The sequence below is a fragment of the Aotus nancymaae genome, unplaced genomic scaffold (assembly GCF_030222135.1).
Source record: "Aotus nancymaae isolate 86718 unplaced genomic scaffold, 86718_ANA_hifiasm-v0.15.2.pri h1tg000049l, whole genome shotgun sequence".
Classification (NCBI taxonomy): Eukaryota; Metazoa; Chordata; class Mammalia; order Primates; family Aotidae; genus Aotus; species Aotus nancymaae.
In genome coordinates this window covers 6832700-6858754 of record NW_026988463.1, presented here as the reverse complement: position 1 = coordinate 6858754, position 26055 = coordinate 6832700, and the positions used below count along the sequence as shown (strand labels likewise).

The 26055-nt window shown below is 39.4% G+C and overlaps 1 protein-coding gene and 1 non-coding gene across 2 annotated transcripts in view; both read right to left on the bottom strand.

The window, feature by feature from the left end:
- The window catches only part of RBFOX1 (RNA binding fox-1 homolog 1), a 2526943-nt gene that overhangs the window by 842350 nt on the left and 1658538 nt on the right, over positions 1 to 26055 (bottom strand).
- On the bottom strand, positions 7088 to 7195 carry LOC135269204 (U6 spliceosomal RNA). Its single transcript, XR_010337495.1, has one exon. It is a non-coding gene; the product is annotated as a U6 spliceosomal RNA (small nuclear RNA).

The window sequence follows — 26055 nt, the reverse complement described above, 5'->3', positions numbered from 1 at the left end:
GAGTGATTAGCAATGTCTGCCACAGGCATAGGAGGGGAAGGTAGAAGGTACAGGCCATCTATTTTTCAGCCCTGCCTAGGCTCTCACTGGTGTATTCATCTTGAAAAACTGTTAATAGACTGAATCTCGTAATGTAGCATTTAACATCTTTTTATCACTCTGCTCAAGAGCTTCAAGTACCTTATTTCTGTCAACCACATAAAATGTATATAGTTTGCTGTCCAGCGATTCCAAAACATTTATATATTGACTTAGTCATTCAATACTACAATACATACTATAATAAAAATATAATAATCAATTATAATACAACACAATTAAATACAATCCTAATATACTCATCATCAAAGAAATCATACTGACTCTGGATCATCATACAGCTCAGTACTCTATTCATCCAGATTTCTTTACTACTAATTTTTTTTGAGTTCATTTCTTCCCCACCCTGCTCCTTCCAGTTCACATTTCAGACAGTCTACAAAGAAAAACAGCTTCTGGCCTCCTCTGAGTTCACATTTCTGAAGCTGTCTAACCTGACTAGCAAGGTTTCAGGAACTCTCTCTACCTGGCGCAGCTTGTATCACACGTCCACCGGGGACCAATCATCAACACAGGAGAAGCGCAAACCCTGATTGGCTGGACCTGGGTCACGTGTTCATCCCCGGAAGCAGGGCGGTGGCTTGCAGTGATTGGAGTGGGAAGGAATATTACTGCAAACCAAGGCAGTGGTCAGGAACAACGGAGGCTCTCTCTCTGCCTGCCTCATCTGCCCAGACAACCTTAGGTCTTATTTTTCTCACAAGGTTAATTCTGTTCTTAGCCTTCTCGTCATGCTGCTGCCCCAGGTGGCAAATTTTGCTCTCTTTATGTCCTAAAGGATTACACAGATTTAGATGAAATATCTCATGATTAGAGAGCTGTGCTTCTACCACCAGCTACGGACAAGAAGTAACTTGGAAAGTCAGGGGACTACCAGGAAGACCCTGGAGGAGAAAGGAGTTGAATCTGGAGAGAAGTTTAGTTGCATAGATGGAGCCAACAGAGGGACTACAAGTATGAAAGACTGAGACTATTTTAGAAGATTAACAGATAAAGACGTGGAAAGGGCATTGAACAGATAAAAGAAATGATGCAATGAAAATTTAAATAAGATTTTAAAGGAAATTATCAAATTCAACTCAGGCAAGATTCACATTTTTTACAAGATAATTCAAAATGTCTCAAACCTCTTTGTAAATTTAGCACCATAAACAGAACAGGGAAGGCAAAAATGCTTCCATTCCAAAGTCAAATCACGAGGAGTGGTAGTAAGGACCAGGAACACTGCTAAGTAGGATTCGGAGGCTGAAATGACCTCCACAGGAAAGAATATTAAGATTAAACAGGGATGTAGAACATAGTTAAGTAGAATAACACAACTGGACCTTACCTGAAGCTCCTAAAAACATCTCTTGACATACTGATGTTTTGTAGATGAAACTGGCTTTAAAAATGACAATGGAAATTTATGGTACATGTACTTGTATAGTGAATAATCTAATTAACCTATCTGTAACTTTAGAGCAAATCAGTATGTCAATTGCAATGAAGGTCATGATGGGGTCATCAATTAATGATATATACAAAGATGAAATAAGAGTTTTAAAAGTGAAGGGAAACTTCTAATAATTATATACCACAGCATCCGATAAATATAAATAGGGCAGAGACGAGAGATGAGGTTAGGAAAGATAGGAGACACGGTGTCTGAAGTTAATTATAGCAAATAAAATTTACGGCATATAGTGTTGAGCTGCCCTTCAGGAAATAGGCTGATAGGCTGGTAAATAAATTCCCTGAAAGCCAATTCCACAAAATCAATTCATTGAATAATAATAAAAATATCATGTTACTGGAAAACTTATTAAAAGGGCTGGTATTCTTGCAACCATTTTGTCAATGATTTGCCCATCCTGCTGAGATGAAGGTCAAACTGTAATATATTTAGGCTATTAGTTAGCTGGCTTTCCGAAAACTTCTTAAAAGAGTAGATTGAAACACCACTACACTTGCGATCAAATGATTTAGTAATCTGGGCTTTGCTTATTAGCATTTGTATGACCTTATACAAGTCATTTTATTTATCTCAATTTTAATTTCCTCTTTTAATACAAGAAAAAAAATCCTATCCTTCTCTTTAACTTGAAAAATGAACGTACTGGGAGAACTATCAAAGGTAGCTGCTCATTTCTCTCTGATCCTTAGAATAGACTTTTTCCAGACACCCCTTCTACATTTTGTGAAAAGTCCAAAGCACTTTTTAAAATTTCTGCAGATTGTCAGGGGCCTTACGCTCTCCTGGGATATATCAGGCTACCATTTCTTGCCCTTGCTGAGTTTCTGCTGTTTCTTGCTGTTGATTTACCTCTGAATCAAACCAAGACTAACACGAAGCACAGTGACTTTACTTAACAACAAACACACAAACAAAATGCCCACATGAAGACACTATATGTGTCAGTCAGGACATACCAGGCCATGCAGTGGCAATAAATGACTCTGAAATCTAAAAGGTTTAGGAATAACAAGAGTTTATTTCTTGCTCATATCACACGGCCATCATGGATGTGGTGGAATGAGACAAGATGGTGTTGCTTCTCAAAGACTCTCAGCAATCTAGGATGAAGGAAAAATCATCATCTCAAAATATTGCTAGCCACCACGTCAGAGGAGTAAGAAATTTCTAGAAACTCTTGCATCAGCAATAAAATGTTCCAGCACTTGTCACTTTCATTTATAGCTCATTGGTCAGAACTAGTCTCCTGGCCCCACTAAAACCACAAGAATTTCTAGCAGTGCCCAGCAGGGAAGAGATGGAATACTTGTTGATAAGCCCACATGGTGACCATACAATACATTGCTTGGGGAAGTTGAAGGATTTACAGTGTAGCAACACAAACATTAGATATCACTACTCTTAGAAATCCTTGCATACAAACCAACACGTATCTCAGCCATTCTCTCTTCTATCTCTCCTACCCTTAATGTGTCCTTCAGCTCTATCCCTCTTAGAAGCAACAAATTCTTGAAATTCCTCCTATATGATTAAGCAGAATGACTAGGCTCTCTGCAACCCGTATCCCCTGCTTTTTGCTAATCCATGACTGTGTACGTTTTGCAACTACCATTTGCAAAAAACCTAAATTCTTAGTCTGGAGGCAATCCCTTCTCTATTGTCTTTGAATGGGTATTTTGGGGATAGGAAGAAGACTGCTAGATGAATTATTTTCCCAGTTACACAAGCAAAATCTGATTGTATGTATTAAAGCAATTTATACAATTTAAAGTCCTGCAGAAATAATTTGTACCATATTGGAAATTTCTTTGGCCCTCTATTTTCTCACTGTGTACAGAGAATAACAATCCTTCCTCTGACTATAACACGGTGGTCTTGTCCATAAAAATGCTCTGTGAACTCTAAAGCAGCATGCAAATGCAAAGACAGAGGTCGTTGCACACACACACACGACTGTAGCTGTGAATTCAGAAGTTGTTCCAAATTCCAAGCACTCAGAGTCGATGCTCCTTCTCCTTTGGGTCACAATAAGGAGGCATTTTATGGTCTGCTATCAAGTAGAAGTCAAGCTTCCCCACTACTCTGGTTTTGCCTGTCTTTGTGATTTAATAATGTAGTCCATATTGGAAGATGATGCAGTTATGTCAGTTATTAGAGAATTACATTTTTGTGTTCTGCTAAAGGGAAGTAAAGATTAGCTCTGCCAGATGCACACATAAAACTAGATAGAGGCATACCTCCAAGTCAACCCATCCATCTTTCTCTAGGACATGTCAACATGTGGAATTTATGAAATATGGACTGTATTAAAAATGTTAAACACACTTTTTAAATGTAACTGCTGCAGAAATAAGATATCTTTTTTCCATTCGTTTGCTTTTTTGTTTACTGTTGTTTGGTGTTATTTTTCTTCAGCGGGACTGTCTATGCTTGTTAAGCACCAGTAAATGGCCAGTTATGAAGCAAACACAAAATATACATATGAATATTTAATAAGAAACAATAGCAGAAATATAGTGTGCATTTGTTGCTCCACTGGAAAACTATATTCATTATTCTACAAATTATTCTTCCATAAATATTTCAGAAACTAGAAAAAAGGTTAGCATAGTGTACTTGCACGTTTGCATTTGCACTATGATGAATGCCAATCCCACTTCCATTGCTCAGGTCTGAAATCCATCTTTCGGTCAGTTTTAGGAGATACAATCATTTCATGTTTTCTTGTAATGCAAGCATAAATAAGAAAAAAAGGCACTAATTACCATGCAGGGACTATGGGTTCTTTCTGGATCAGATGGCAGATAAAAACTTCCTTAGTTCCAGCCAAGATTAAGAAATAGAACCCTAGCTATGAAACGTACTCTGAGGGAAAAAAAACAAACAAACTCAACTCTTTTATTCTAGTATAGTGCATCATAAAGTCCAAAACTTCTCAGTCTATTAATTTTTATAGAAGTGGCTTAATTTCTTGCAAACAAATATTTATCAAGTGCCCACTATGTGCTAGGTACAGTGCTATGTGATGAAGATAAAACAGTGACAAAAACCAAGGTGGTTATTTTTGATATCACTGCATTTATGAAGAGTGACTCTGTTTCAGCTAATTACCTCTGCATAGAATATAGGCTCATTTTGGGGGTTGGATGGTATTATTTCTCTTTGATGGTGGAAGAGACAACAATCCATTCATTGTCCAATGAATATGGTTACCAGGAAGCAATTACATGATTCCAGGACGATTCCCAAGAATAGAAAGACCAGATGTAAGTCACCTTAGACTGATTGTGTTAATTATTCTTTTTGTTTTGTTTTGCTTTGCTTTTTGAGACAGGGTCTTTCTCCCTCTGTTGCCCAGCCTGGAGTGCAATGGTGCAATCATGGCTCACTGCAGCCTCAATCTCCTGGGCTCCTCCTGGATCAAGTGATCCTCCTGCCTCAGCCCCATGAGATGCCAGGACTACAGATGTATGTTACCACGTTGGCTTAATTTTTAATTTAATTATTATTTTTTGAGATAGGGTCCACTCTGTCACCCAAGCCGAAGTGCAGTGACACGATCACAGCTCACTGCAACCTCCACCTCCCAAGCTCAAGTGATCCTCCCACCTCAGGCCTTTAAGCAGCCTGGACTCCAAACATGCACCACCATGACTACCCAATTTTTTGTAGAGATGGGGTTTCGTCATGTTGCCCAGGCTGGTCTTGAACTCCTGGCCTCAAATGGTCCTCCCACCGTAGCCTCCCAAAGTGCTGGTGTTACAGACATGGGCCACCATGCCCAACTTTGGTATTGATTCATTTAAGCTATCAGACCAGAGGAGCTGAGGGTCATCAAGATAATGTAACTTCTACATTTATATCATTTTTATTCAGATGTGGGTCAACTCTAACCTTCTCTGCTGAAATAAACAAGGCCTTAACAAGTCTACTATTTTCCTTAACCATGGCCTTGCTTCAAACATAAACATAATTCACAGTCTTTGCCAGAGCTATGAATTGCTATGTACTGCAGTTAACGGCGAGTCAAAAAATTCTAAGACTCTCAGCCAGTCTGTGCGAGTCATGTGAAGGAACCACGCATTCCAACTGAGACCTCAGAAACCACTTCCACCTTGAGAGACACAGGTCATAGTGGACAGGAGAGATCAAAGCTCTGTGTATAAAGGACAGATTAAAATATAAACATTTCTCTAAAACACTCACCCCCACCATCATGAGTTGTATTACTTAGACAACTGAAAAGTTTTCAGAGATACTGAAATTTCCTGAATTACAACAGTGATAATATCATCACCATCAACAGTAGCACTATATTAACTATAAAAAAGTCAATCATGTGCACAAGCATTGCAGGCATTCTATGATTAAACAGTTTAAGTAGCTGAGTCAGGGTAACACAATCAATTGATAAGACTATAGTCTAGATTTTGAGTTCTTAACATTTCTCCCGCTTTCCTTGAACACACCTGTTGCCATTGACAGCTTCTCCCCATTTTCTGCCCCACTTGGAATCATTTTTAAGATTAGTAGCATGGGTTGTGAAGACAGGCTTCTTGGTTTCTTACTTTATCTTTCCTTTAAACAATGTTTTTCTTTTATTATTATATCTCAATAATTTTGAACGAACAGATGGTGTTCGTTACATGGGCAAGTTCTTTAGGTGTGATTTCTGAGATTTGAGTGCACCCATCAAGCAGTGTGTAGTCTTTTACCCCTCACCCCCTCCCACCCTTCCCCCAAAGTCCTCACAATCCATTAGGTCATTCTTATGCCTTTACGTCCTCATAGCTTAGCTCACACTTGTAAGTGAGAATATGTAAGCACATTAATATAATGTTTACTAACTCAGGAATGGAAAACCTTTATAAGTGGAAGGGAGCTAAGTTATGAGATGGTTTTCCATTCCCGAGTTACTTCACTTAGAATAATGGCCTCCAACTTTATCCAGGTTGCTACAAATATCATTATTTAATTCCTTTTTTTTCTTTTCAATGTAGTCTAGGTCTCCCAAATAGGCTAGAGTGAAGCGGCACAATCTTGGCTCACCGCAACCTCCACGTCCCAGGTTCAGGCTATTCTCCTGCCTCAGCTTTCTGAATAGCTTGGACTACAGCCACGCACCACCACACCTGGCTAATGTTGTACTTTTAGGGGACATGGGGTTTTACCATGTTGGCCAGGCTGGTCTCAAACTCCTGACCTCAGGTGATCCACCCGGCTCAGCCTGCCAAAGTGCTAGGATTACAGGTGCGAGCCGCTGCTCCTGGCCTCTTTCATTCTTTTTTTATGGCTGAGTATATTCTATGGTGTGTTTGTGTGTGTTTGTGTCTGTGTTTGTGTGTGTGTGTGTGTGTGTTATACACATACCACACTTTATCGACTTGTTCACTGATGGGCATGTGGGCTGGTTCCACATTTTTGCAACTGCGAATTGTGCTGCTACAAACATGCATGTGCAAGTGTCTTTCTCATATGATGACTTCTTTTCCTCTTGGTAGATATCGGATCAACTGGTATTTCTACTTTCATAAAAACATGAAATGCTTCACACATTCCCATGTCATCGCTGGACATGGGGCCCTGCTAATCTTCTCTGTTCCATTTCAATTTTAGTGTATGTGCTGCGGAAGTGAGCACTGGTTTCCTATTTCAGATCCTACACTTTCTAGCTGTCTGACTTTATGCAAGTTAATGTTTCAAAGCCTCAGATTCCACATCTGGAATATGGGGGTAATGAAGATCACAGAGTTGCTACAAGGATTAAGGAAGATAACAATTGTGCATTCGATTCTCAGGGTGATGACAACAAGGAGAGAATGACAGTGACAGTGACAATGAGGATTTTCCATCTAAATCTATGAATGGAGAGAATCCCACGGCTGGTGTAAAATCTCACAGAATCCCAATAAAAACTAGATGTGTAATGTGTTTAACTCAATAGTTTATGCAGAGAAGTTTTTAAGCTGAAACTAATTACAAGAACACAGCTATAATTCACTGTCATAGCCTTGAGGAAGCTTCATGCAATTGCAGAAGATACACATAAAACTGAAAAATTGAAAGCCTATTTGAAATATGTAGTCATAGTGAGCACTTCTTGTTTAATTGCATTCTGCTTACATAACTAAAAGACCTAAATTAAAGCATAATCATGTTTCTAATGATTTTGCACTCTTTTTCCCCTTCCAACATGAGGAAGCTCAAGGTGTTGAAAGTGTTATGCTTTGGGACTGAGATAACTAACGTATAAATTAAACATCCATTTCATACATTTATTTACATAAATAAAAAAGAGGGCCATAGTTTATTCCTTCTTCATACTTCAGGAGGAAGGCTTGCTATAGATTTTTTTTTTCCAATGCATAGAAACTAAAAGTTTCTCAAGTGAGAAACACCAGGTACATATTTCAAAAGTTTCGGTGGCTTTGCATAGCCTCAGAAATGCTGAGAATATAGAACACACTCCAGTATATCTAATTATCTTTATAAAATCTCTCAAAATCAATGGCATTATACTCAAGACCAGCTGCGGCTGGGGAAGTCAAACAGAGCAAGTGTCAGGGAGGTTACTGAGAAGTATGACTTTCTTCCTAATAGCACTATTCTTATGGAACATGGAGTTTTTGAAAGGTTATATTCTGTTAACTCTTTTAAAGACCCAAACAGAATTTAACCATTTTGTTTGAAGCAATCAATTCATCTCTATCCCTATTATTATTATTTGCATTTTTAACTCACGAAGGACAAAGAAGGCAGGTTTTGAGACAGCTGTAAATCTAGCTCACACTGCATTGTAATTTTGCTAGCGGTCAAAGTGTGCAACAATTCTATTTCAATTGTTGCCACTGCCGGAATATTTAAAGTAGTTGCACATTAACTAGGTGTTTTGTTGCTCTTCCAAATGCTCTCTTCTCTTTTTAAAGAACGTTTCCAATATAAACAGGAACAAGACTTTAAAATAAGAAAATAGTACGGAATTCATGGAAGCCTGAATCCTAAAGAAAGGAGCTAATTCAGCTGTTTTCTAAGTTGAGTTTTTAGGAATAGTTCATAAAGTGTTAAAAGGTGATAGGTTAAAAAAATAAGAGCTATGATCACAGTAAAGGTATTATTACTACGAGAAAGAAAGAGAAAAGCAGAGACGTGAGAGGAAGGAAGGGAGGGAGACAGACTGCAGAGAAGCAAAACTACCCCAAGTTATCGCTCTGGAGAGATGTGTTTTATTCATTTACACAACAACTATTAAGTCTCTACTGTGTGCTAGTATCCATGCTGGGTGCTGAGCATAAGCTGGTGACTAAGACAGACATAGCACTGCTCTCACAATTTTCCAGTTGGTGGAAGAGAAAGGGTATCACATTAAGACATCACAGGTACCATTATTGGGCACTCCAATGGTGCTATAAAAAGACAAAGAAGGGTAATTACCTGAGAAGGCTTTCCAGAAGTGAAGCCCACACACAATCAAAATGAATGGGACTGATCATACAAAGTGGCTTCAGAGATCCCCATTCTCTACCAAGGGAAACACACGCACGCAAGCCCGTGTGCGCACACACTCTCTCTCGAAGAGCCTGCACTGTGAGAAAGTGCTATCATATGTGGATTCAGGACAGGACAGGCTAAGCCGCAACTGCACCTTGAGGACCAGGGACAGAATTTCTAGACATGATCCTAAAATCAGGGGAAGCTAGAGTAGAAATTTCAGCAAGAATGATGGCGATCATGTACCAGGAAATCACTCTCACTGGAATATGGAGAATAGATTAATGGGGGCAAGAAAGGCCAGTTTAGAAGTGTAAACAGCACTCCAGGCAAGGGGAAGAGTGGCTTTGGCCAGAAGAATAGAAGTAGAATGGAGAGAAGCAAAGAGTTTCCATCTATAATTAAGAGGGAACAATCTATGGGACTTGATCTTTGGGCATGAGGGATAAAGGTGAGGCAAGAGTCAAGAGTGATTTTCAGGCTGGGTGCGATAGCTCAGGCCTGTAATCCCAGCACTTGGGAAGCTGAAGCAGGCAAATTACTTCAGCTCAGGAGTTTGAGACCAACCTGGCCAACATGGTAAAACTCCATGTCTACTAAAAACACAAAAATTAGCCAGATATGGTGGCACACGTCTGTAATCCCAGCTACATGGGAAGCTGATGCAGGAGAATGGCTTGAACCTAGGAGGTGGAGGTTACAGTAAGCCAAGATCATGGCAATGCACTCCAGCCTGGGTGACAGAGTGAGATTCCATCAAAAAAAAAAAAAAAATGATTTTCAGACACATGGAATTAAACTTCAGTTTGTTTACTCACACACAAAAAAAAACAAAAGAAAAATACTTTCATCAAATTCCATCCAAAAGAAAGGAGGAAGATAAATAAATTAACTGGTCCATTCATACAACTCTGTCTACTTTATATGCATCTGTGAGTTCATTTGCTTTCCAATATTTAATGAGCACCTGTTATTCATCTGATACTGGGCTTCACTCACTTATATCCAAGTCTAGAGGAATATGGATGCTTCTGGATAGAACTGGAAAAACACTGAATTTTTATTCTCTTTATAAATGAGTTTTAATTCATGCTTCTTGAAGTAAGGGCCTTTTATTAGTGACTGTAAATCTCAGAGAGACAAGAAGTCATAAGAATCTGAAATTGCCTTATAAATTAGTTGCCAGTAGTGAAACAGTTGTTTAGTTTGTTGAGGGGCTGGGGTGGGGAGGAGTTTTGGTGTTGAAATAATTACTGAACATTACTGAACCAAATAATTAAACTGTGCTGTAAAATTATGGTTATGGTAATATTCCCATCATCATTTGTTTTGTTTCTGCTAATCTAAATTATGATTTTTTTGGTTATTGCTTTGCAAAGCTACAATATAACGGTCAAACCTGAAATTAAAACCAGCCTGCAAAAGTTATACAAGGTGATCCAATATGTTCCACTTGCAATTATTCACGGCAAATAATATCACGAAGCTCTTAAATCCTTGTTGTAAAGCAAGCTAGACGTGCGTCGACTAAAACCCTAGATATTTATAGGTATCAAAAGTGAGGTATGACTTGCTGAAACTATCAAAATGCAAAGGAGATATCTGAAAGTCCAATGGGAGCATCTTGGAACATCAGATTTCTGTTTCCTAGCAGTGCTGAATTTCAGTAGTGCTGACAAGGGAAAAGGCACTGATTTTTTCAAGCGACCGAAGGGAACACCACTCTCCTTCACTGTCCCACCCAAGGATGTTAACTCTTTGCTCTGCCTGCAAATTTCTACATGAAATGAGGTTTTCAGGCCAAACCCTGAACTCATTGCTTAGCACGTTGTGAAAACGAGGTGGTCCAAGAGTCCTGCAAAAATCGACATTATCATCATCACCACTATGATCATCCAAAAAGAAAGATGGGTAAATTGTCAATTTAATAATTTTAAAACTCGTAGGGTCAATTGAGAGCAAGATATGCACAGATCTCATAGCATCAACATAGAAAATGTTCCTCTGATCCCTTAAGATTAGTGAGTAGTCCGCCAGGTACTGAGATGGTATAAGCAATTTCTGGCTCTGGATTGTTCTTAGTATGGGGAGGCATCTACCTTCTCAACAGACTCCCCTTCATTCCTATTCTCATGAAGGAGTCAGCTCATGTGTCTTCAAAACCAACCAGAATTAAGTAGTTGAAAACTGCACATCAAGATGATGCTGTTTAGAATTTCACCCATTTCCAACCAGTCAACACTGTTCTCTAGAGTTACATGGCTTTGCAAATTGCACGAATGTGTGTCTTAGAATTTGTTGTGAGAAGGATAAGAATTCTAGTTCTGAGACATCAGAGCTGGTAACAGATTCTGGTATTTTTTATTTTCTCCCTTTCTCTATTTCATCCTACTCTGCACAGAAATTCATGTTAATCTCCTTTTCTTTTCCGAACAAAAAGTTCTCATAAAATCCTTTTGTATGCATTGAAAAACTCAGCACATTTACATAAAAACAGTCAAAAGACAGAAAGTAAACACCTTCCTAACACAAGACAGACAGATACCACAGCGGTTAATAACAGAATCTGGAGTTAGAAAGACCTGTGTTTGACTCTTTCTCTGCCTCCTACTGTGGGATTTGTGACCAGTGACCCTCTGAACCCATTTCTTCATCTGGCAGTGGCAAGACAAAAAAAGTGTTTACTGATAACGTTCTTATGAAGAACATTTTGGCACTAAGCACTCTGCACACAGTAGGCGCTCAGTAAATGCTGGTGATAATGGTAAGTGGAAGAAGGAAGAGATGAGAGTGGAAGAAGGAAGAGATGAGAGTGCAAAGGAAGCAGAAGATAGGACAGGCAAGCAGGAGGCAGGATGCATCAGCCAGCATGGGCTACATGACGCTGCTGTAATAAATAGCCCCTGAAGTTAGTGGCTTATAACAATAATATTTTCTCACCCGTGCCATGTGCCCAATACGGGTTGGCTAGAACTTTTGCTTTTTGTAGTCACTCAGGGACATGAGCCAACAGAGGGTTTATCTCAACTCATGCATCCAAAATCTCTAAGGCAAGGACCAGAGAATGCGGTAAATCACAAAATGTCACTTCAAGCATCCACCCGGAAGACAGTCATACCACCTCCTTGTATGTTTTATTAGTCAAAGTAAGTCACATGGCCAAGTCCATCTTTCAGGGGGCAAAAAGATGCAATCCTATCATCTTCAAGAAATATTAGCTTGGTGCAGTGGCTCATGCCTGTAATCCCAGCACTTCGGGAGGCTGAGGTGGGTGGATCACCTGAGGTCAGGAGTTCAAGACCAGTCTGGACAACAAGGTAAAACCCCATGTCTACTAAAGATACAAAAATCAGCTAGGTGTGGTGGTGGGCATCTGTAATCCCAGCTACCAGGGAGGCTGTGGCACAAGAACCACTTCAACCCAGGAAGGAGAGACTGCAGTAAGCTGAGATCCCACCACTGCACTCCAGCCTGGGCAACAGAGTGAGACTCTGTCTCAAAAAGAAAAATAAGAAAAACAAATCATAAACCAATATATAGGAAGCATTGGCTTGAATCTGACTTTCCTATCTTGCCCTGGCAGCTTTACCAATTGGAACACTAACCCACATGAAAACTTACAGAAATGTCTCTAGAGCCACAGTCCCTTTACAGACACTTATCTATCATAGACGAATCCACGCTGTTTCCTATCCTCTTGTTTCAGCAAACCGCTTTCTTTGTCCGTCTTCTTATGATAAACCACTTCCTATATCCACTGCTGCTGACCAGGAAGTACTTTTGTTTCTATAAATTAAATCACCTAGAGGCTGTAACAAGTACCATTGTGAGACTTTAATGAAAAAACAAACAGGAATTAATATTCGCTAATGTGAAATGAGTGTTTACTATTTATCAGGTACTTTGATCAAAATTGCTCATATTAATTTTATCAACACCCATATGGCGAAAACATTACTATTCAACCTATTTTTCAAATAAGGTAATTGAGATGTAATAGTGTTAACTTCTCAGAAGAATCAAGTAGGCAAATCAGAATTCAATTACAAATTGTCTGAGCCACAGTTCTGGATGCTTGACTTCTATATTTGATTACTCTCTTGTTTAAGAGGGCTGTTATGGAATGACTGTAAAATACATCATTGAAACGGGGATGCCTGTCAGAAGAAAGGGGGATATTAATAATTCCACCTGGATTAAGGGATAAACAGGGCTTGCCTGAGAAAATCTACAGGTAATGATGCCATGGGTAACCGACACATTAATTGATAAATATGTGTTGGATCCCTTCTCTTTTTGAGATGGAGTCTTGTGGTCTGTTACGCAGGCTGCAGTGCAGTGGCACAATCTCAGCTCACTGCAACCTCTGCCTCCTTGGTTCAAGTGATCCTCCCTGTCTCTGCCTCCCGAGTACCTGGGACTACAGGCCTGTACCACCACGCCCAGCTTATTTTTGTATTTTCAGTAGAAATAATGCTTTGCCATGTTGATCAAGCTGGTCTTGAACTCCTGACCTCAGGCGATCCGCCTGCCTTGGCCTCCCAAAGTGCTGAGATTACATGAGTAAGCCACCATGCCCGGCTTTCTTCTCTTAATCCTCACTAGTTTCTCAGATGAAAAAAATTCTGGATTATAAGGTCATTAAAGAGAATCAGTACCCCAAGAGAGGTTATTCCTTGTACAAAACCACCATGAGAGCCAAAAATGTTCCAGAAGGAGCTCCCCCTCCTCCACCCATGCTCATCAGAAAGGTAAAAAAAAGTGGAGGAAAATAAATTCTATTTTATTTTCCTACAGAAAGACTTATAGAGATTCATGCTTTTCTTTGCCAGACCAAGATGAGAACCCACAAAACATCTGCATTTAGTACATCTCCAAGCTAAAACCTGACTGCTTTACGGGAAATTCCCACTGGAAGTGTTCCTGCTGGTTAGAATGCAATCGTTCAATACAAACTCATAATAATAGCAAAACATGGAGTTTTTGTTTTTTAAACAACAGCTAACAGACTCTAACTAGAGGGTTTTTTTGTAAGCTTAAAACAGTATGACCTTTAGATATTGTCATGAAGCTAATGACCCTTAAGGGCCTGTTTCCTTACCTTGATGCTTTGTATGGCAAGTACTATGCACACACAAGTCACAAGCTTAGACAACCCTAACCTTTAAAAAAAAGCCCTTTGTGAACATACTTTTTGCATTATATATTTTTTACTTAACACAAAGATGCAGATGTGAAAGACACTAGAAGTCACAGAGATGATGGATAAGGTTTGATTTTCTTTCTTCTTTATTAGACCCATCAACAGAGTTCCATTATTACCCTGTAAGAAGTGATGTATTTCCTTGTTTCATCATAGCTTGAAACTTTAAGTCCATCAGCCATTCTATCCACAAAAATGAAAAGTGGTAGGAAAGCAGTTTACATTTCCTGAACATTAAAAAATAATGAGAAGAGATTGAAGTAATAAAGAATTACCAGAGATAAGGTGAGCAAAACTGTTTTATAATATAAAGAAAAATGCATATTAGATAGAAAAAGAGCTGGGGAAAGGAAAGGAGAGAGGAATTATTTTGCATAAAAATATCACCTTCTAGCTTCTATTTCATTCCTTTTCTTTCCAGATTTATTCCAAGATGTTATGCTAGCCAATATTACTCCCTCTTTTTCCCCTGATTGTTTTTTCAATGCATTCTTTACATGATTTAGACATGACTGGGCAAGAACCAAATGGGTTGACTTTTTCATGTAATGTTTTAACACTAAGTTACTTAGAAAGCAAAAGACTTCTCAGGAAGAAATAAGCCTACACACCAAAAAGAGAGAACTTAATTGTTTTCTTAAGAGAGAATTGAAAATTCTCAGTGTGCAACTGTTATCTAACACTGCTTACAACGAAAGCAGGAAAAAATGCAACAAATAAGCCCATTTGTGAAAGGTGATAAAATAGCAAATGAGAGGCAAAATGAACTTATTAATTAAAGCAATTGGGGAGTAATGTGTTGTCATCGTGTATCATCAAGACTAAATCTCAGTGCATAGTATCTTATTAAATTAAAAAACACTAGATCACAAAAATATGATCTACAGATTAATACAAATTGTATTTCTAACACCTGATACAACTCCTGGAGCACAGTAGCATATTGCTAACCATGGGTTAAATAAATGTTGAAAAATATGAAGGCGTCTGGGTGTATGGGACTACAAAGATCAAAATGGTGCATGGTGATCATAAACAGCAGTAAAATTAGAAATGATTTTTCTTTGTTTTTCTGTATTTTTCATGCTACCTACACTGAACACATATTATTTAAGTAATTAATAAGTACTTGGAAAACCACTCCAGGCTGGGCGTGGTGGCTCACTCCTGCAACCCCAACACTTTGGGAGGCCAAGGTGAGCAGATCACTTGGGCCTGGAGTTCAAGACCAGCCTGGTCAACATGGCAAAACCTCATCTCTACTAAAAATACAAAAGTTAGCCGGCCGGACATGGTGGTACACACCTGTAATCCCAGCTACTCGGGAGGCTGAGGCTGGAGAATCACTTGAATTCAGAAGGTGGAGGATGCAGTGAACCAAGAAGGCACCACTACACTGCAGCCTGGGCAACAAGAGCAAAACTCCATCTCAAAAAAAAAAAAAAAAAAAAAGAAAACCCCCTGTAACACTGGCACTGGGATTGAGGAAGAGGACTCACCTTTGACTCATGTTTGCAGTTTATCACCAAAAATATCAAAAATGCCTCTCTTGTTTTGATGAGTATCCATTTACATGACATCAGAAAAGAAGGGAGTTGGTCCCAACTAAATATCCAAGCAGCGCCTGTCTCTCTTCATTGTTCTTAAACCCACGTTAGAGGAAAAGACACTTACAAATACAGGTTGAACAGAGCAACATGTTCTTCAGGATTCCATGCATTACTGAAAGGTTTGAAAAGCCCGTTTGGAATTTTCCATCATGAACAAAATAAAACATTTGAATTAGATCCTTGATTCCCAAATATCCTTCCTTTGACACATATAGCCTGTTATGACGTATTAGTCCATGATTTAAAAAAAAAAAAAAAAGGATGGAGGGAGAGAATAAGGGGTTTTAAAACTAAAGCTAAATTTTAATTAAGGTTTTTTATGTTATTTTGAGATTATGTCATTTCTTTTTTTGGGCATGATGATGTTATTTCTTTTCTGAATTGCTGGTGCAATTAAAACAAATAACCTTCCTTTATTGCACTCTGAATTTATTATTTTTGAAATGTTCTGTTTTGAAATAACTGGATAGGATAGGAAATGAAGTGTGTTCTCTAATTTCTTATTTTTGAGCATATCTCACAGTGTAAGACTTATGCTTTGGAAAGAAGTCTAGGAATATAGTGATTTGTAAGAAAAAAATGAGTAATTTATGTCAGGACACAAGAATTATTAAAACAATTTCCCTGAAATGACCCCTCCCTCCTGCTAAAGAGACTCCTCGGTTTTCTTGTTTGTCAGTTTTATTTTTTCCTACTCTCCCTGCTCTCTGAAGAAGGCTCTGCTTTTGCTAGGCAGGTTAATTAGAGGTTTTGCAAGGCATCATCTCTACAACAAAAAAAGAGGAATGGAAAGACAGAACAGGTTGTGAGGATTCTGCAAGACAAGGAGGGGGGAAGGAGCATCAAGTGTGAAGGAAACAAAGAGCAATAGATTGGTAACCGTTTAACAAACGTTCACAATACCAGTAAAGAACTTGGTATTCCTTTCTGGTTACCTAATCTGGCTCCTTTCATAGCACACCCTCCTGAGACTGCATCACAAGGCTCGTTACCTTCATAAGGTTGTTATTTGGTTTTGGTTAAAAAAAAAAAAAAAAAGGAAAAAAAAAGGTACCAACATCCAATTTGTACTTAGGGTCATTTTTTTTTAAAGAAAAAACCAAAACAGAACGGTATTTGGATGCCATTCTCTCTCCCTCATTCTGACAAAGAAGATAAAATGGCACTCAGGAACAGACCACATCTTTAATGTCATTTGTATTTATCTACGCAACCAGAAAATAATTGTAACTGGTACTAAAACGCAGTCCCTGATGTGTTCTACTTGTACAGGCAACAGAATCAATTCAGAGGTAGCACAAGGCAACACTTGCTCGGTTCCTTCTATTATGGGCCTTTTCTAAATTTTAGTAACGAGCTTTGAAGCTTTAGCCATAGACTCTTGATGATTAGTGAGTCGTCACCCTCCTGGTGACCCACGTTTCATCTCCACCTATTCATCCTGTCCATTTTCTTTTGATCATTTTTTTCTAATCCACATCCAGAAGATACTTTGTATCCAAACTTGAGGGTCTTTACTTTCAGGTTGAAATGTTTTGTGCCATGTCCATCTATACTCCAAGAACTAATTCAGGCAAGCCCTCCTCTTTTCCCTCTGGAATATTGGTTTCCTGCTTATTCATTTCTCTTCCCTGCTTATTCATTTCTCTTCACCCACTCTCCCACCAATAATCTGTAAAAATTCTTCCACTGCTCTCCACCAAAGAATGTACCAAACATCTTAAAGAGATTCTGTAAATGTCTTCAAAAACCAGCTGCGGCCTTTTTTCTTTTCTTTTCTTTTTCTTTTTTTTTTTTTTTTGAGATGGAATCTCACTATGTCACCCAGGGTGGAGTGCAGTGGTGGGATCTCAGCTCACTGCAACCTCTTCCTTCTGGGTTCAAGTGATTCTCCTGCCTCAGCCTCCTGAGACACTAGAGTTACAGGTGACTGCTACCACATCCAGCTAATTTTTGTATTTTTAGTTGAGACGGGGTTTCACCATGTTGGCCAGGCTCGTCTTGAACTCCCGACCTCAGGTGATCCACCACCCTTGGCCGCCTGAAGTGTTGAGATTACAGGCGAGAGCCACAGTCAATTCTTAAAGAGCATCTGTATTGATTCCAATCCTACCTCCAGCTCTGTTCATACAAAACCACTCCCATTTTCCAGTTGTGTCCCATACTTTAGTCATGTCACTTCTTCTGCCTGTAACACAACTCTCTTTTCTGCCTGGAAATCTCTTCACTCTTTAAGGTACTGTTAAGTATCACCTCCATTCTGCTGGTTCCCCGGGCAAGGCAGAACTATTGGCTCCTTTTCCTAGGTAACTGTAATATTGCTAATAACGCTGCCATTTTGTCTCCGCATAGCACTGAATGAAGGAGTTTTTTTATTTGACTCTTTTCTTCCATTTCATTGAACCTGCTGCTCTGGGGCCTTGCTATTCAAAATGTGCTTCCAACGATGTGATGAATGCAGCAAACCACCAAGACATGTGCATTTCTATGTAACAAAGCTGCACATTCTGCAGATGTACCCCAGAACTTAAAGCATAATAAATAATTTTTTTTTTAAAGTGCTTCCAAGAACCAGCAGCATCAGCATCACCTGTGAGCTTGTCAACAAGAGAAATTCAGTCTCCACTCCAGACCTAGAGAATTATAACCTCTGAAGGTGGCCCAGGACTCTGGGTCTTTATAAGATTTCTGGAGAATTCTTATGCCCCATAAATCTCTAGAGTAAGGATCAGTACTTACTTAACTTTATATACCTAAACATAACACACACAGCAAGTCCTTCATAATCTAAAAGTTAAATGAAAAAATCTATTTTGCTGTTATTGTGACTGAAGTATCTTTTCCAAGCCTCCCCCAAAGCCCAACGATATGTTCTCATCAAAATTAGTTTTGCTGTGATCTTTCCTGTCAGTATTGACTGGAGCTTACCGAGGTTGCCCTACACACTCCACAGTTTCTATCACAGCTTTTGTTTGATTCCAGCTCCCATTGCACATTCCAAACAGTTCTGTCTGCAGACCCGCTGCCAGTGCCAAGGAGAACCCTTGTTAACGTTAATGACATTTGTGGGAAGGGAGAAAGTGCAGGTTAGACCAAAAAAAAAAGGGGGACCCTGGCCAGGAAAGAGGGGGAGTGTATGAACGTGAAAACACTGTAGCCAAATATTTATTATGAATAGGGTTTTCAAACAGCTGTAAATCGGGAAGACCTCCGGGCCTTCCAAAATGAATTTGACCTCATTATATGCAGTGAAAAATAGAGGAGGGTGTGTGCCAGGTCTGTAATATTACAACAGAAAGACGCAATACGGGAGCTGTTAACTGGAATGACTTAGTAGTTTCAAATGAAATGAGAGCCTAAGATGCTAACATTGAATGGGGCCGGTTAAAGCAAAGTTGTGAGTTGAAGCAATTATTCTAGTAATTGAGTGGGGGAGAAAATCATTCCTTTTGGAAAACAGAGTCAGGCCTTGCAATTAGCAGTTTACATTGATCAAAGACATTAGGGAGCTGCGTGACTTGTCCAGCTTTTGTCTCGGAGATCGAGGGCTCTGCTTCCTTTTGCTCATCTGCCCCAAACAATCTGACCAAGATATTGCACTCGAAATGGACCTTGCTTTAGTACAAAACCCTTTTGCAAACCTGAAAACGATTCGATGATGGTGAGAATCTGGTGCTCAAAAAACTTAGCATGCATACACACACACACAGCGATAGCTGTAACTTTTCAGATGCACTCTCCGTTCTTGTGCAATACATCAGACATGTAAAAAATATTGAGGATGCTGCAGCAAATGCCATATGTCCACCCCGCAGCTCAAAACACAAAATACAACAAATATAATGGAATCCTTCTCAGTCACTGTCTCTGACTACAACCCCTCCCTCATTCCCTAACAGTGGTGAGCACACTGCTGAACTTACTGTGTATCATTCCCCGATCTCTCTCTTGGAAAGACAGTGGGAGTGTATATTGTTTTACCATATATGCATAAATTGCAAGAGAATAGATATCTCTGAACACCTTTATATATAAATACATGTAAATGTATATTTTGGAATATATATTTTTGAACAGTTATGTATTTCTGAACACGTCTGTGTTTAAAAACTGTACATAAATGATGTCATACTGTACATCTCCTCCTGCAAATGACATTTTATTGTGGTTCAACATTATCGTTTTCAGATTTCTCCACACGGGCACACAGAGATCTGATTTATTCATTGTAACGTGGCACATGAGACATGACTTTTGCTACCATTGATTCTCTATTTCCCAATTGGTGGACAATTAATGTTTGTTTGGTTGATTGCTGTTTTCCTTGGATGCCAAGAGGAATCTTCTTGTATGTGTCTCCTTCACGTGTACATTTAGGGATGAAATATCCCAGTCAAAGAGACATACATCTTGAATGTCCCACGATGTTATTAAAGTGGGCACCAAGGCAGATGCATCAAGATACATGCCCAGCAGCACCATGGTAGAGTACCTAATGCCCCCACGTCATAGCCAACATGTAGTGCTGCCTACTTCTTAAGATGTGCAGATTTGAAGAGTGTGAAATAGAAAATACTTTCCAAAGATTACCATCCCCAGCGAAAGGCACTTGACTCCATTAGAACTGAGAACATTCGGTCATCAGACGTATTAAATAATACACTTCCACCAGTATCATTAAGAGCCTAACATTGTGTCTGGAACACAATGGGCATTCAATATACATTTGTTGAAAGAATTCACTTCTGCTGTTGCAGATGACTCAGAAAGTGAGACAAGGAAAATATATGCCAGGAAAGCAGCGAGCAGCTAGCACGCAACTCTTCTTTGGATGGGGAAAAACAGTATACGATTCCAAACGCTCTTTCTTCATTTACCTCAGCAATCTAGCTTGTTCCATCAGGTACCCTTGTGGTTTTAACTCCTACACTTTACAGCCAATGAGCAACAACCAATTCCACTCCTCAAATTCGTCTCACTTACTATTCAGCTGCCTCAATTCATTAATTTGCTTAATCAGCCCTCATCAATAACACTTCTCTCCATTGCATTCCTCTAACTCAAAGGAACAGCAAGCTCTGAATACTCAAAACTGTGAATCTATAAAGAAACAAGAATGGCAGAAAACAAATGCTTGTATCAATGCCTTTTGGAAGCTTAACAATAACTTCGTATTAACATGCCTGCTATTGTCAAAGATCAGGGTGTGAAGATCATTTCTCATGTTGCCGATATGGTTGTCCATTAAAAATTTTGAATTAAATAGTTATAACATGGAGTGTCTACCAAATACAATTCCATGGAGGTTATCAACACAGAGAGACTGCAGGAAGACCTCTGAAGCATTTTCTACAAAGTGTGGCTCATCCAAACTCAGGTTTATACAAGCAGCAAAAATATCAGTCACATTTGGGAAATTTGCAGTTCTGTGGCCATTAGGGCAGGAGACCTGAACAAGAGTGAGCAACTGCTCTTCTTATCAAGTTTTCTGATGAACAGAGGGCTGACAAGTCAAAGAAATTATGATATTAGAGTTGATATTAAGCCCCAAGTATGGGCAAAAGCATCAGAAAATGTTCCCTCAACTATTTGAGGAGAACAGAGAAATTTGCACAGAATCTTTGACTCTTTATTATAAAAATATAATAGATATTTTCAATAAGTGAGACGGGAACATATAATACTCAAGAGGTGGCATTTTTATACAGATTAAGAATCATGTTCTTACTGGACTGAGGATTAATTTGTATTTTATTTTTTTAGGAAAATACAACACTGATGGTATTAAGGGAGTATAACTTCCTTCTTCCAGCCTCATTCCTGACCCTTATGTATAAACAGGTACACATCCCTGTGACTTGCGCAGCTAAACTAAAATGTGTACATGTGTTCTTACCTACTTTTGATTGACAGGGAAAACTACTTTCCTTTTGAAATGCAGAAGTTACGGACCACATGATACTGTAGTTATAGCTGGCCTTCAGAAATAGCTATGAGTCTGAGTTTTCCATGTTGAATTGCAGATTTTACTTCTAACCAACAGATGCAAATGTCATTGCTCTAATTTTGGGGTTCTCTAAACCTTTCAACTAAGAATAAAGATGTGTTATTGGTATACATCGTTCCATAAAAAGGTTGACATGAATGAATACTCATATTCCGATATGTAATTCCATAAAATTATTGTTTCTATTCTTTGGTACAGATCCGTGATACGTCTCACATAAAGTGAATGAAATCATCCTCGGGAAACTCTGCTATTTTAATTGAGCTGTAACCGCACGATGCTTAGTAAAACAAGCAAGCCTTTTATGAAAGCAGCTTCAAGGAGTATGTCTTACCTCTGCCCTCAAACCAAACCGCTATGCCTAAATCCTTCCCATAGGGAGATGATAGAACTACTCTAAGTCCACAATTAAAGAAAAAAGAACAACTAAAGAGTAACAGGAAGAGCAAAGTATCACGAATCTGCGCTGGATTTTCCTGTATTTCAGATGAAAATCCTAAGCTAGATATCCTAATCTAGCCTCTCACAACAGGGAGGAAAGACCTCAGAAACATGCCCTACAAAGTGTGGGTCATCATGTGCGATAAATCTCAAAAACATTCAACCTCCATTTACTACAACACCTTGACAAGGACACATGAGTGAGCTATTTCTGCCTTCAAATATTAAATTGTAGTCACATTAATAACTAGGATACTCCAATTTCTGGTTAGACAAACATCAATGAAAAGCTTTAAGCAGGGCCATTCTTGGTATGAGTATTTTTGAGTAGAGGAGAAAAGCCTGGCCTTTTCCATAAGCTGGTTTAGAATCTCCCGTTCAACTTCATCTGACCCAAGAAAAAGCAGTCTCGTCTTGGTGCTTAAAAATAAAATAAAGTAAATGCATTGGATTCTATGGGATAGGCTCATTAGCTTAGGATTTGACAGGTTGCTAAATGGTAACTAAGAATGAAGAGCTACAAACACACTATAATCAATTACTAAAACAGGCAACTCTTGGGCTAAAGCTGGGGCAAGAAAGTGCTGACAGAACAAAATTCTCATTCCACTGCCCTCCCTGCCTCTCCCAATTTACAGGAGAATGGGAAATCATGAACAATTGATACACTCCGTTAGCTGCTATCACAGAGAGTAAGTTTCCATGTAGCCTTAGGGGTATCTTACACAGTTTAACACTGAAAATAAAAGGTAATGTTCTTGGCAAAGAGCTACGGGGATTAAATTTGGGAGGCTTGAAGCAGCCTTGAATTGTAGTCAATAAAAAAAGGACCAAATAGTAATTTTGTAATTTAACTGTGCTGGTTATGCCCAATGAGTCAGACACTTGTGAAATAAACCATGTAAATAGAAAAATGGCTTAACTCTTTCAGTTGGCACACATGGTGTTTGGCCTCTCCCATGCTGCTTAGGATGGAGGCCTCTAATTCACTAAGAATAATGTGATTACTTAAGTACTACCAATACATCTTTTAAAACGGTGCTTCAGTAAAGATGTTGACTTATTCTCTGGAATTCTTCCTAGTAAGTTCCTGATATATTTAGGGATAAAGGTAGCGATCAGTATGGTGCAATATGATCTACATACCCACATAGAGAGGGCCAGAGCCTCAAGTCAGCAGCAACTGGCAAGTCTTTTTAAAATCACAAAATTCTTGACCACACAAAAATCAGTCTTTAGAGATTTGTGTCAGGGTTTCTGAAGCAATCACCTCACAACGAATAAAAAAGACAACCAGCCAGCAATGATGTGGGATTGAACACGATTGGCAATAATCGATTGTAAAACTCCAAAGCATTTCTAATATTTATTTCACTTATTTTCTCTTTCCGCCTCTCCTTCTTCCCCTCTCCTTCCCTTCCTCTTCCTTCTCTTTCTTGCTCTTTCATTCTTTCCCTTTCTAGTCTGTCTCTCGCTTTCTACATTTTGCAGAATTGTTATTATCCAAATTGACAAGTAAGGGGTCTGTCAATCAGTGGGATGACGATTACACCGCTTAAATGCCAACTGTTACACACATCTCCTTAATACCTGAGCGGCGGTTTTTGACAAATGGATGGTCATTATTGCCTCACGGTAGTATGTGATTGAGATAACCACTTTACTTATTAAATCGAATTTTTAACATCTTCAAGAATCCAGGAATATATAAATATTCCTGCACAAGAGGTGGTTCATCACTGTCCTCTCATCTTTGATGAATCCCACTGGGGCCTGAAGTGATGGAACGTCACCTGATAGGAAACACTCTTTGATGAACATTCATGAGGGAGCATTTTCCTTTCTTATCCATTTGTATTTTTAGAGCGCAATGATAACCTTTTTATCTTGGGTTTAAAGGTCAACGGCTCAGGTGATTCTGCTGTCTCCTTAGTGGCATCAGGATTCCTCACCTAAATCCTAGCCTTAAACAGTGGCCCCAAGGAGACATGGTCCACTCATCATCAGAATTACTCAGAATTCAGATATGGTTTCAAAATAATATGAATTGGGAATAAAACTCTTACATCGTCACACTCAACAATAAAACAGCTCCTAAAAAGATCTGAGGAGATGGCGGCTGCCTTGATCATTCAGATGTTTCTGGTGGCTGGCAAAGTATCTGGTTCTGAATACACAAGAAAGAAAGGGATGAAGGAAGAGAGGGAGGGAAGGAAGAAAGGGTCTTCATTTCATCTTCACTCAGCTCCACTAACACAGAGGGACATATACCATTAGCACCATTCCCTAGTTAGAGAATATAAGGCAAAATGGAGGATCAATAGGCCTGTATTAGACAGGAGCCTTTGGGTACAAATGACAGAACCCATGAAGTGAATGTGTGCATAAGGAAAGAATGAAAGAAGGGAGGAAGGGAAGAAAAGGAGAGAGGGAGGAAAGGAAGGAGGGAGGAAAGGAAGAAGGGAAGGAAGGAGGGAGGGAAAGAGGGAGGGAGGGAAGGAGGCAGGGAGGGAAGGAGGCAGGGAGGGAAGGAGGCAGGGAGGGAAGGAGGCAGGGAGGGAAGGAGGCAGGGAGGGAAGGAGGCAGGGAGGGAAGGAGGCAGGGAGGGAAGGAGGCAGGGAGGGAAGGAGGCAAGGAGGGAGGGAGGGAAGGAGAGAAGGAAGGGCAGAGGACTCAGAGGAAACCATGGCAACACGATGGCAGCCATTTTGACGTCTTTCCATCCTTTCTCCCCTTACGTATATGTATTTTCAAACGAAGCTACGCTGTGTCTGTATCATTTTGAAAACATCAAAGTGTTACTGAAAAACCCAAATAATACTAGAAGAGCAAATTAGCTGAACCCAGCTCACATTTCTAACCAACAGAATTATAAGGTAAATAAATGGTTACTTCTTAAGCCACTATGTTTTGGAGTTTTGTGTTACACAGCAAATAATGCCAGCACTTTGAGATGCTAAGGTGGGAGGATCACTTGAGCCAAGGAGTTCAAGACCACCCTGGGCAATATTGTGAAACCCCCTTCTCTACAAAAAAAATACCAAGATTAGCCCAGCATGGTGGTGCATCCCTGTAACCCCAGCTATTCCAGAGGATGAGGTGGGAGGATCACTTGAGCCCAGGAGGCAAAGGGAGGGAGGGAGGGAGAGATGGAGGGAATTTATCACTCAAAATCCTCTAAAGGTAGAGGATAAAACTTCCAAGGGCCGATCAGTTAAATGAAACAAGCAATCTAGGAAGTGCAATCAAGGTTTTCATCACTGAGATAACTCCAGAGTTAAAAGATCTCTCATTCTTATTTCTGTTTTGTTTGATTACCTGCTGAAAATGTTGCTTGCCTTTCCTTGGCTATCTAAGACCTGTATACTGGAATTCTGACCGCCCTCCTTCACCCTCTCCCTCCCTCCCTTCCTCATGCACATGTTCACTGCATGCTTATCATTGTGCCAGGTACTATAGTGGGTACTGGGGATATCATGCTCACCAGAATACATATAGCTACACTCTTATGGAACTTACAGTACAGTGTGAAATCTGTCAATTGCCTACACAGCATCCTTCTCTTCTTTTGGGATCATCACTCTCTCCTCCCAGGACCTGCTCTTCCCATCCCACCTCCCAACAGTAAAACTTTGTTCTTAGGTTGTACCAACCCATTAGCCATCAAAGATTAGTTCAAGTATTAACAAGGAATTCTAATCTCACTGATCAAAGTTCTCCTCTGTCATATAGAAACGGGAATGAAAAAATG